The sequence below is a fragment of the Chanodichthys erythropterus genome, chromosome 1, assembly GCF_024489055.1.
Source record: "Chanodichthys erythropterus isolate Z2021 chromosome 1, ASM2448905v1, whole genome shotgun sequence".
In the NCBI taxonomy this organism is placed as follows: Eukaryota; Metazoa; Chordata; class Actinopteri; order Cypriniformes; family Xenocyprididae; genus Chanodichthys; species Chanodichthys erythropterus.
Window position 1 is genome coordinate 37,562,327 of NC_090221.1, and position 14,369 is coordinate 37,576,695.

A 14,369-nucleotide genomic window follows, 5' to 3' on the forward strand; every position below is an offset into this window, starting at 1 on the left:
GTGTACGTGATTGTACCTGTCATGGTTCACTGGTTCACTCTCTGTGAGTGTGTGATGCTGCTGATGAGCTGATCACCTGCACAGCGAACACTTAACTTTCCCTTTCAGCATGTCAGGATGAATTCCATCGAGCAAAGTAAAACAGGTGCATGAAGTACACTGTGTCCACATTTTGAATGCATTTTTTTAAATGGAAAAGTGGAACACTCTGAGTTCACACCAGGCGCAGAGGCAGAAGAGTCCCTTAGGGGGACCAACGAGGAGATTGAGCAGATTCAACTGGTGGCTTAAATGCCTGCTGTTTGTTCCAACTGATAAAGAGCATCCCGACAAGTACCTCATTGCTTGAAAAATGTGACAGAAACTGATTAAATCCCCCTGATGCTGAAGCACAGAATGAATGGATTTAGATGTGGTTCAGATTTATCAAAAGATTTATTTTGTACATTTGTATGATAATTAATTTCAGTTAATAATTAGCATGCAAAATGTATTCTAGTGTCTTGTTTAGACATAATATACAAGGTTGTATGTTGTAGATACATAGCATTTAAATACATTAAAAGTCCCACTCACTTTTTTCTCGTGCTTACAGCCTCGTTCCTTCTTCTATCCATTGCATATTAATGTCTGACTCCAGATAGCATTGTTTTCTGAGCGTGGGAATTAAGGATAACTTAGTTGGCATTCAAAAGAATAAGGTCAGTTTTGCTCACATGAATTTGATATGGTTTTTACTTATGTAAGGCATATGAAATTAAACAGGAATTTGCCAAATACAACTTTTAAGTGTGGAATTGCTAACTGCAGTTTGGTGTTCAAAAGCTTTAATGTGTTTAAGTCACACTCATACTGATGATTTCTGATTTGACATTGAATGTTGCTCTGTGTATTGTGAGAACTTGACTGGTTTCTTTTCACATCTAAAAACCCATTTGAAAGAGGACACAGCAGTAACTTGTCCATTTAATCACTGCAAAAAGACATAAACTGTCTTGTCAGCATTCACATCACATTTATCAAGATGTCATAAAGGAAAGAGCACAGTCTAATTGACAATCTAATAAACAAAAAGAAAAATGATTCTACTTGGAGTTCCTGAGACAGAAGTAGAAAGAGTGGTAGATCCACACTTGCAATACTCGGATATTGAAAACAGATCAGAGGAGGAAAACCGTGTTTAAACAAATCTTCAACTACGTTGAACCAGTTCCCTTTCGTTTAGAGAACAATGAAGCAGGAAATGAATGTTTTGCCCAATACTTTCCAATAATAAAAAAAAAAAAAAACCAGTTGCTGGTCTTCTCAAGAGCGAGTCCATGCAGGAACAGCACAGCTACACCCATTTGCAAGTTCACAACAAAGATGTTCTTAAGGACATTTGGGATGGAATAGTAATTGCAAAAAAATGCTTTGTTTAAGTCAGATCCCAAGTCCTTGGGCTTGATTCTCTATCAGGATTCATCTGAAGTAGTCAATCCATTAGGTTCAGGAAGATAAAAACATAAAGTGCTTGCTGTCTATTTCACTTTAGGAGACATTTTGCTTCATAATCGATCCACCACTGACCATATGCAACTTGTTCTCCTTTGCAGAGAGAAAGATTTCAAGTTCTTCAGACAAGACTTGGTGATGGGCAGTTGATAAAGGATCTCATAGACCTCGAGGTGAGTGGCATCCAAATGCCCAGTGGTGAGATTAGGAAAGCCGTTGCCAGAGATAATCTAGACTCAAATGCTGTTGGGGGTTTTGTTGAAAATGTCAGCAACAGTTCCTTCTTTTGCAGATTCTGTGAAATTGATAGACCAACATTTGTGGCAGACCCATGGCTGAGGGACCAGCAGGACTGTGCAGTCATATAGAGTGATGTCAAAGCAGATGATTTGGACCAGAAAAGTTTGACTCCACATTACCATGTCTGCCAGCCTGGCTTGCCTCATGCATTGGGCATGATCTTCTTCCCTAGAACGTTCTTTCACAAGATGTAATATAAGTCTAAGGTGTCTCCTGAATGTGTCTGTGAAGTTTCAGCTCAAAATACCCCATAGATTTTTTTAAATAAATTTTTTAACTGCCTATTTTGGGGCATCATTAAATATGCACAGATTCAGGCTGCGGCCCCTTTAAATCTCCTGCTCCCCTCCCCCGAGCTCTCGACTGTAATACAGTGCAGAAACAAAGTTCACACAGCTAATATAACCCTCAAATGGATCTTTACAAGATGTTCGTCATTCATGCTGCATGCATACATCAGATCATGTGAGTATAGTATTTATTTGGATGTTTACATTTGATTCTGAATGAGTTTGATAGTGCTCCGTGGCTAACGGCTAATGCTACACTGTTGGAGAGATTTATAGAGAATGAAGTTGTGTTTATGAATTATACAGACTGCAAGTGTTTAATAATGAAAATAGCGACGGCTCTTGTCTCCGTGAATACAGTAAGAAACGATGGTAACTTTAACCACATTTAACAGTACATTAGCAACATGCTAACGAAACATTTAGAAAGACAATTTACAAATATCACTAAAAATATCATGATATCATGGATCATGTCAGTTATTATTGCTCCATCTGCCATTTTTCGCTGTTGTTCTTGCTTGCTTACCTAGTCTGATGATTCAGCTGTGCACAGATCCAGACGTTAATACTGGCTTGTCTAATGCCTTGAACATGAGCTGGCATATGCAAATATTGGGGGCGTACATATTAATGATCCCGACTGTTACGTAACAGTCAGTGTTATGTTGAGATTCGCCTGTTCTTCGGAGGTCTTTTAAACAAATGAGATTTATATAAGAAGGAGGAGATAAATGCTGAGATAAATTCAATTTTTGATTCTAGGGCACCTTTTTATGGCATTTTTCACATAAATTCAAAAGTTATATTATTACATTTTGACCTGTTTTTCAAGATTAGGAAGTGTCAAATAATTTTTTTGGTGAATAGACCCTTTTCACAGACTGTAATGACGCGTTTGAGCAGTCATCAATATCGTATATCATATATTTTAATTTTTTTAAAAACATGTACATTGAAAACACTATACTTAGTATTATATTACCTTTGCATCAAATTACAAAAACCTAATTAACGCTGCTGTGAGGGTGTTTCTAATACAGCCGCTGTGGGAATGACAGTAAAAATGACATCTCTCTCTCTTCTGACTGCCGTTATCAATCGCTCTCTATTTGTTTCCTCTTTTTGAAAGTTGTGAAAACATTATTGTGGAGTTTTTCGAGTAAACGGAAACACAAAAAATATATTTAATGTATTCTCTCATTCACTTGTTCAAATTTATAACATTTATTCTAGTACCATCTCCATTGTTAACACATACTAGAGTTTTCTTATCCATGAATTCTATAATCTCTCCATTCATATTGTTATAATTATCCCACAATGTATTATGGTCATTAAAATCTCCACAACAAATGATCTTACATTCTACGTGTAATTTCATTTTAGTTCATTTCTGGCATTGATTATAATAATTTGCTATTTTAATATTACCATCATCTGTCCATGCATCCATTATGATAAATCCCAGTCCTTTCCCTCCATTACCTTGTATTGTATATTTTGCTTAATAAATGTTGCATGTGTTATTGGTGGAGGATCTAAGTTTCCTGTATGCAAATTATATCTGGTTTTGTTTCTAACTTATTAATAAATCATTTAAATTCCTGTCCTAATAAACGTCTTTCATTCCACTGAATAATAAGAATTAATCTGGTCCATTCTGCTGGAGGATTGACAGCAGTCTGTGATGGAGTGACCTCTGGTGGACAATCAGAGCACTACAGCTGGTGATCCTGACACATATTTCTCAAAATGGCTGAATATATCATTTGAAGATTACAGTAATGCATGTCTGATGTTATTTACAGTTTTTTACAATCACTTTGCTACTATTTTCAGAACCTTGATGTCATTTTTCACAACTCTAGACACAAAACTCACAACCAATGATCAAAATGCACATTTTTCAAAACTCTAACCCTTTTCTCAATTGCTTGGATACAATACACATAAAACTTAGATCATTCGTTCATTCAACAAAAATCACCTGTTCAATATGTTCAACTTAATATCAAATTACTACTATTTCAAAAGGCAATTCACACATTACATTTCAAATGAGTGTCTATTCATTTCCTTACAATGATCTAACTATCAACTGATACAACTTCTCAAAATGATAAGTAACTGTTGCATTACTCTTAATGCATAGTTGTATGGAAACAGAAAAACAATCTTCCATGTTTACTGTAAATCATGAAAGTTTCAGGTTAACGAGATTCATTGTCACCAATTAGTGTGGAACATGAACCAATTAGACTACAATATCCATGGATGTAGCCTAATATTTTATCATAATCCTTCATCAGACACTGTGTCTATGGCCCCAAATACTGTACCACCTTCTCACACTGCAAAAAATGCTGTTCTTACAGAGTTTTTGTCTTGTTTCTAGTCAAAATATCTTAAAGTTCTTAAATCAAGAAGCATTTTCTTGACAAGTAAAAATTATTTTCTTGTTTTCAGAAAAAACTTAATTTTGACTTATTTTTCCTGAAAACAAGAAAATAATTTTTACTTGTCAAGAAAATGCTTCATGAATATAAGATATTTTGACTAGAAACAAGACAAAAACTCTAAGTAAGAACAGCATGTTTTGCAGTGCACTCCTGTTTTGTTTCTTACAGTACAAGCAAGCAAGTTGAGGAACACTGCATTTGATGTTTTACAGTACTGACTTTTCTTTTCTATTTCATAGCTAATTATTTTTGCTTTGATTCAAATAAACCTATGTTGTGATTGTACTGTAGTGTTTTTCATCAATATATTACAAACTTTGTTCAATGATTCTGTCTGTAGTATTCTCTCTACTACTGCAGTTTTACAGAGTACATGTAGTTCCATAATGAAACCTGTATCACCTATTTTGTTCTACAATATTTAATGATTGTACGAACAATGACACAGTGAAACTATCGGTTGCTTGTGTGTTGGTGATCTATAGTTATGTTTCAATGATATTTCACAGTGAATTTGTATTTTGAACCAATGATTGTGCAAGTGCAATATTTCTTTAAAGATGTGAATGCACAATGCAATGTTTTGAACATTAGACAGCCTGTGTTACAAGTGATAACCGTTTTGAGTTTTGTGTCTAGAGTTTTGAAAAATGACATCAAGGTACTGAAAATAGTAGCAAAGTGATTGTAAAAAACTGTAATACTACATGGCCTTCTGCCATACACCTAAATGTGAAAATAAACATTGCTTGATGAAACATCTGATCTTATATGGTTTCTAACATTAATATGCAAAATATATATTTTTTTAAAATTCTCAGATGACACTTTTTTGTCTAGTAGTTTTAAATGTGTTCTTCTAAACAAAGTTGTTGTTATCTGCTTGTAAAAATAAAACAGAAATACAATATAGGAATAAAAAGACAATATAAAAGTGAAATAAAAAGCATGTTAAAACTAAATTTAATGGTTATTCTTGAAATCATTTTGAATGCATTTTTTTTTTTTACTTTTTTACATTCTGTTATAATCACACACAGCAACATGTCATTCGTTTTTTTAGAAGTTGCACAGGTTTCATGCATTTCAACAGTTCACCTTTTCTTTCTCGGCTTTACAGTTATACACAGATTCGAGGTCTGCTGCTTCCTGAATTTCATAGATGCCGGTAACAGAGGTTTTGCGTACGTCACTGATCCCGTATTGTCGGGTGAGCGTACCAGAGTACTGGACTGTACTCGTGAAGGTTTTGCTTGTAACTTTAATGGAGCAAGAATGGTTGGGAGGAACCTCTATCTCCATACTCCAGGAGTGCAGCATCTTATCAACATTGGATGTTGTTATAGTGTTCGAGCGACTGTAGTCATATTTCAAATTAAGTGTTCCACCAGAGACTGATCCTCCGAACGCATGCGTACGGCCCTTCTGAGAAGAATCTGATTCATCACTGCCTTGATCCAACTTCACCACATGTTTGGCTGACTTACAGTTCTTGTTGACAAATATGAAGTGTTTTAGCACTTCTATATTTCCTGGCGTTTTCTGTACTGGATCTTCAGAATCCATATGTAATGTCTCCAATTTGTCATTGTTTAGGTAGAGATATTCAGTTTGCTTTTTTGTTTTATCTATTTGTTTGGTCAAAGAAGTCTTACCATATTCATCTTTAGCAATGTAATAATGTTCACAAATCCATACTGGAGCAAATGGAGTCTTGCTACTCTCTATATCTGCCCATGTTTTCCACTGTAAATCTTCAAAGTTTTCTTTATTCACCAGAAATCGACATTCCTTACCATTAGCAGCTTGGCTATTAAGTATTTCTAACTTCACATCATTACATTTCCCAGTTAGAATAATGTAATTATTGGAGTCACTGGGAACTTTAACTGCATCTTCAGGTGGAGTTTTTGAGTCAACCAACTCCAAGTAAGTGTTCGGGTCAAGAATGCTCCGGTCCTCCTTATCTTTCCCAGCAAAAAGCTTCTTTAGGGGCAATGCACGAGCATAACGCTGATGGCGATTAGAAGAGTCTGCAAGACAAATCCAAGAAATGCACAAACCCAAGACTGATTACTTATTGATTATTAACAATAATTATAAATAGGTTTAGCTTCACACATGGATTAGTTTAGGAGTTGTTGAAACACCAGAACTGAAGGTGAACATACCAGTGCTTTCAATGCTAGAAAGATCCTCTGGATTCACCCCAGCATTCAGCAGACGGATCTGCAGCAGAGCAAAGATGATGATCACGCTGAAACCCATCATCACCGTCCGTCACAATATCTGTGAAACATCACCAAACAGACATGAAAATCTAGTTAAAATATGCTATTATAAACTCGTAGGGGCAACAAATCATCTTCAGACTCTCTCCCATGCCACTCAGAGTAGATATAAAATATATATATATATAGGGCTGTCATTGGACAGTAAAAACGACGGTCATTAAAGCGGTAATGTTTGCACTTTTCACACATTTTGGAGAAGCTGCTAACATTAACCTTACTTTAGAAAATAAATAAATAAATAAATACAATCATGTAAAATTATGTTATAATTATAGGACTAAATACCTTGGTATCAGCTTGTGTTTTAATCAATAGTATAATTAATACAATTAAAATTAATTTGGTTTGTCATAATTAATTTGTGTTCATTATCAGTAAAATAAAAACTAAATCTTCTAACAAGAATAAACACATGAACAATTAGACATTATTGTATTATTAATTACTTTTTAAAAGATACAGTACAACTCAATCATGTAATCACTCAATCAGTGTTTCAGCCTCGGAAAGACGTTAATAAAACAGCTTGTAAACAAACAAACATTACGTCATTTACAACCACATTCAGTGAACATAAACTCGTTAGTCAGCTAGAAAAATGAACTCTAGAGAGGAGTATTTAGCTAAGTTAATGCATATTTCATATTAATAATAATTTTTAATGTTACATGTTTGAATAAAATTATCAAGCAGACAGCCACCATTTAAATGTTAATGTTTCAAAAAATGAATTGGAGTAGAAATAATTTTAAAGTAAATAGGCCTATTATAACTTTATTATTATAAAAAAAATTCCTTAAGCATAATTTAAGTTTGTATACAAATCAGTTAATTTTAACCTTCAATATTAATGTAGTTCCAACTGATATATATATTATACAGTATTAGCTGAGATTTTTTTTCTTGAGAGAATTTGCCATGTACTGTACCTGATATACAGTATCCAAAATAACTGAAACTGAATCGAATTGAAAGCTTGTGTATCGAAATGCATAACTATGATGATAGACTGGCAGGAAATGGTACAAAACAGAAAAAACAGTCCAAAGACGATGATATTGTGACATACTGATAAGCCTCATCTTTCCATTATTGTTAATAATAGTTTCAACTTGCACTCTTAAATGTGCGTTGAAAATTGCCAGCTGATAAAACCTATGATCCAGCAACCATATTCATATAACATCTAAGGCTAAATGTAGATCTTAACTGGCTGATGGTGATCGACACTAAACAGTAGAGAATCAGTCGAGTCTCTCCGGATGTAAATTTCATTGTGTTGCTTATAATAAATGGACATGTTGATAACACACACATAAGCTTGTCACTCTGGGACGGGTGAGTATAAGGTTGGAAGGGTAAAATCACAATATACTCACTAGACTACACCACTGACTGAATGTTATTAATGATGGATAAATCTATAAAAATGTACTTACATGTCAACTGTTTCAGTAATCTGTCTTCAAATGCCAGCAGCCTGAGAACATGAACCTTCATTTGATTTGAAGTTTGTGTTTCAATGGCCTCTTTATATTTTTGAGAGATGGAGGATGTCTGTGCTGGGCGGAGAAAAGGCATAAAAACTTTGTAGGGTCTATTTTTAGATTTAATAAGAAACCTGATCTGGGATGTGTTTCCCATACAATGATGTAACTCAACTAGCTAGTCATTACTGTTTCCCAAACCTTTTGGTTCAACTCGTTAAACTGTGCTGACAACGCTGGAACTTGTGACCATAGTTGGCTAACGATGCTTTAGGGAAACCCTGGTTTGCCCGTGTTCTTTGTGCTCTAATTAGCTACTGATTTGATTCCATTCATACGTTGATTACTCTCCCTGTGTACTTAAACCCTGAGTTCTGTCTGTTCAAATGTCTCCCCATACCCATTTACAGTGGTATAAATCCAATATCCTAGTGTCATTTTACAGAAAAATGTGAAAAATGTGAAAGATGTGAAAAAAATTGGATCTTGTGTGGATTTGTTTGCTTACACGTGTGCAACTAATTCTGATCTGTGTCAGATGTGAGCAAAAGATCTGATTTTTGTGCCAGTGTAAACGCAGCCTTTGACTCAATTGCTCCTTTGTGCTTAAAAAAGATTAAAGAAATTAATTCAATGCCGTGGTACAACGAGCACACTCTGGCCCTAAAGGAAGCAGCCAGAAAATAATGGAGTGCAGCTGGAAGAAAACAACTAGAAGTTTTTTTGCATTTCGTGGAGAGAGAGAATGATTACAGTACAGAAAGGCCTTAAAAACTGCTAGATCTGGCTATTTTTCAAATCTTTTAGAAGAAAATAAACACAACTCTAGGTATTTATTTGATACAGTGGCTAAATTAACAAGAAATAAAGCTTGAACTTCTGATGTTTCCAAAGAGCACAGCAGTAATGACTTCTTCTTATGAACTTCTTTACTTGCAAGATTGATAGTATTTGAGAGAAAATTATAACCATGCAACCGTCTAGTATCGCGTCAGACAGTGCATTGTAGTGTCCCTGAGGAAAAATTCAATTCATTCGCTGCTTTAGGAGAGGAAGAACTGTCTAAACTTGTTAAATCATCAAAATCAACAACATGTATGTTAGACCCTATACTGACTAAGCTATTGAAAGAGATGCTTCCAGAAGTCACAGATCCTCTTCTTAAAATACTTTTTCTAAACTCTTAACACAGCAGCACACATACATCACACAATTAGCCAAATAGTTCATTTTCTGCCCAAAACCATATTTTGTCAAATAAACACAAACTCTACATTTCAAAATGCTAAAAACCTTTTTCAACACATACTAACTCTGTCAAAACACAGCAAACCTGATTCAAAATCGAGTCGTTCTGTCAAAACATAGCACTAGTTTTCTATCCAATATGAACATATAGTCAATCAAAGCACAATGACTAACAGTTGATGGCATTATGAAAACTGCATTACTTCATGTTTCAGTTCCACCTGGAGAAAACATGAAATCCATAGTTTTTAAAATTCAGTTTCCTTTTACTGCAGTAAAAGTAAAGTGAAAGTAAAAGTACTGCATGTGTTTGGTTGAGTGTTGAATGTGTGCATTCTTGGCAACAGAAGTGAGTCATTATTTTATAGAATGTGCAGTAGAAAAGAGAAGAAGAAGAAAGTATCAGAATTGCTCAGGGCAGATACTGGTCAGATGAGTCCCCAGTGCAGAACTTCAGTGACCCCTTGGTTGAAATCTCTTTCTGGGGTTGGGTGTGTGGTGTTGATGTTGCCCTCATAGAGGGTGCAATGGTGTCCCCTTGGTAGCTAGCTAGTAGGGATGTCCAGATCCGATCAGGTGATCGGAAATCGGGCCCGATCACGTGGTTTCAGACTCGATCGGAATCGGACGTTACCTCCCGATCAGGACTCGGATATATATATACATATATATATATATATATATATATATATATATATATATATATATATATATATATATATATATATTCTCATTATTTTTTAACACATCTACAGTTATGCGGTGGCACAGAGTTAGACCCTTTTGACTCCACACAGAAACAGCAACGCGTGCGGCATGACAATACTTTGATGCAGAGACGCTATTGGTTAAATGCCGGCCGGCAAATAGAACACAGAAGCAGCTTGAAGCGGAAAGCGCGAGTATGTCTGCGGTCTGGAGTAGGCCAGTAGGGTGACCACCTGGCTATTGATCTGTTGCAGGACAGTCGATGTGACTTTGTGGGACAATGCGGGACACGTGAGACAGATAAATTTACTACTATTACGCAATGTAAATAGTGATTTACACTTGTTGGCAAACTTGGCATATGCGCCGATTAATGGTTCTATAATGTTGCGCTTATGGCAACATTAAATCCTGGAGAGAAGAAAATTCTAGATTCACGGCTGCACATGCAGGAAGACAAAGTCTGAACGCGCAGATGTAATATCTGAGGAAGAGCGCGGGCGCGTCCAGTTTTGTGCAAAGGAAACTGCCTGTGAGCGGAGAGATTGCTCGCGCATTTGATGCGCTCTCGTGATACAATAATGCGCTCTCGACATTTTTCATTATAATAACGCCATAGAACCCGCATTAAATGAACTATAAACGTGAGTAGAATGTCGTGTCTGAACGTCGCAATTTTGTATTGGTTAAAATAAACGGAGAATATCTCGTTTTTCCTAAGGTGCAGTGCAGCTCGACCATTTCCGTGTGTGGTGCTTGATCGCCGCCGTTCGTTGGAAATATTTGCCATCAGAATGGATGATTACATGCTTTAAATCATCGACTTAGGCAGCTTTGAGCAGCTCTTGCACAAATATATTTTTAAATGCCAGTCACAGTTTTTATTATATTTCTTACTGTTGTATTGTAATTTCAGGTATTAAAAAAAAAAAAAAAAAAAAAAAAATTACAGACATAAATGAAATGCGGGACACTACTTAAGTCTTGCGGGACGCGGGACAAAGCTCCCAATTTCGGGAGTGTTCCGCAAAATGCGGGGCGGTAGTCTGGAGAATAAGGTGAATTAAATAAAAAATAAGGAACATCCTGGATCTGTTTTTTCTCTCTTCTTTATTCTTTTTTTATGTATTATAGAAGTATCGGATCGGGACTCGGTATCGGTAGATACTCAAAATCAAATGACTCGGACTCGAGGGCAAAAAAACCTGATCGGGACATCCCTAGTAGCTAGTGCCCTACAGATCACGTATTTTGTAAATATGGAACAGATGTAGTGGAATCATTGTAGTAAAATCGTTGTAGTATAAAGCTTTTACTGAAATGAAAACAAGAAATTGCTGACATTGATCAACAACAAATCCAACATACATGACCTTTAGTTATTATGGAAGCTTTTTTTCCACCACAGAATAAAAAAAGCATAAAAGGTAATTTTTTACTTTTTATCAAAAATATTTTTTATTTTGCAATTGTGAGTCTACATCTCACAACTCTGACTTTTTTTCTCAGAATTGTGAGATATAAACTATGAATTGAGAGAAAAAAGTCTGCTTTATCTTCAGCTTCGGTCTTCACAAATACGTTCCTTTATATCAGTGGCTTATTGTGACCTTTTATCTGTGTTCATAATGGGCCTTTCGTGACCTTCACGTGTAATGCCTAATTGTGGTTTTCACATAAAATGGCATATTGTTGCCTTTGCTTGGAATGGCCCTCATGACTTTTGCATTACATGAAATATATTTGCCATCGGTCATATGGTCTCTATCACACTAAATTGCCTATCGTTGCTTTTGCTTTAGATAGCCTATCATGACTCTTAGTATTATATGGCTATCCGGCATACCGTTGACATCTTATCAAATCGCCTATCATTGCTTTGCATTACCGTTTTTTTCAGTTGCTAACATTTGTCCATTCTGTAGTCACATTTTCAAAACTCTAAACACATTTAGCAGAACATCCGTCTGTTGTGACCACACCATTAACACAATTCATGTCGTTTTCACACAAAATGCAGTCAATTAACACGTTTCTAAAATGCTTACATTTTCTTTTCATGTAAGCTTACCTCATACCAAAATCATGGATCTTTCTCATCTTATTTGCAAATGCTTAAACACAGCAATTCAGAAATGAAGACCTAATGTTACAATCTTTAAATATAGGATGAAACTTATACTTTTACAACAACAGCAGTACTGGAAAATAAATATAAAACAAATACTGCAAGAATTGATAAGCATTTTAAATTAGCAGATCACTTACAGTTTTTTACAGACGCTAGGACACATTTCTCAATACTTGGGTCACTTTTGCAAAACTCTTCACACAGTGAGCACAACAGAAGTCTGTGTGGGCTAAACTGAGGATCAATTATCATTGCTTTGGCACAAAATGCATTCAGTGACTACATCTCTCAAATTTCATGAATTCTTTTCTCATTCAGACACAAAAACTCTTTGTACGTACAGGCCAATTTGCACACGCTTACATACTGTTTTCAAAACTGTTAAACTTATGTTCAAAACAATAACATAATACAAAACTGAATAAGACAGCAATTTGCTACATTCCTACAGTAATATTTTAATGAAATATATTTTAAATCTTAAAATCAAATGCTATAAAAACAGTCGGCTGTCAACCTTTGCTAGTGTTCTGGAAGAATGAGTTGATTTGAGACCTGAATAAAGTGTTTTGGTAGATTTAGTGCATTTTGAATGTGAAATGAACTGCTTTTCCAAGTTGAAAGTTGGTTAGGAGAACTGTGTGAAGAGTTTTGCAAAAGTGACCTAAGTATTGAGAAATGTGTCCTAGCGTCTGTAAAAAACTGTAAATATTGAGAAATGGCAGATTCCAGTCTCAGCTGGAGGAATAGTCAGGTGTTGAATTTATTTTCATTACATGGACACACAGTAAAATAGGACTCTTTGATTGGATTTGTTCAGTGTGGATGAAGAACAACACAGAGGAGCAGAGAGAAAATAATATCTGGGTGAGGGAGAGGAATAGATGAAGGAGGAAAGGAGAAGTTGGATCAGGACAAGGGAGAAGAAGAGGTAGAGGAGAGGAGGAAGAATGCTGGACTGTGCATCTCTGTTTTTTTCACTTACACATGTAGAACCTATGAAAGCTTATTTCTGCCATGAATAGAAAATAAAAAAGTGACTTTTTATCTCACAATTCTGACTTTTTTCTCTCAATTCATAGTTTATATCTCACAATTCTGAGGAAAAAAAGGTCAGAATTGTGAGATGTAGACTCACAATTGCAAAATAAAAAAAAAATATATTTTTGATAAAAAGTCAAAAAATTACCTTTTATGACTTTTTTTTATTCTGTGGTGGAAAAAAAAGCTTCCATAATAACCAAAGACAATGTATGTTGGATTTGTTGTTGATCAATGTCAGCAATTTCTTGTTTTCATTTCAGTAAAAGCTTCATACTACAATGATTTTTTTTTTTTTTTTTTTTTTTTATGATATTGTGTATGTGGATAATGTTTGTGTTGTGGATTATGTGTCAATATGTCTGTACTGCATAACAAATTGCCTCTCTGAGGACATTAAAGTTTTCTAAGTCTAAGTCTGATTTTACTACAATGATTCCACAAACAGTGTTCCATATTTACAAAATACGTGATCTGTAGGGCACTAGCTACCAAGGGGACACCATTGCACCCTCTATGAGGGCAACATCAACACCACACACCCAACCCCAGAAAGAGATTTCAACCAAGGGGTCACTGAAGTCCTGCACTGGGGACTCATCTGACCAGTATCTGCCCTGAGCAATTCTGATACTTTCTTCTTCTTCTCTTTTCTACTGCACATTCTATAAAATAATGACTCACTTCTGTTGCCAAGAATGCACACATTCAACACTCAACCAAACACATGCAGTACTTTTACTTTCACTTTACTTTTACTGCAGTAAAAGGAAACTGAATTTTAAAAACTATGGATTTCATGTTTTCTCCAGGTGGAACTGAAACATGAAGTAATGCAGTTTTCATAATGCCATCAACTGTTAGTCATTGTGCTTTGATTGACTATATGTTCATATTGAATAGAAAACTAGTGC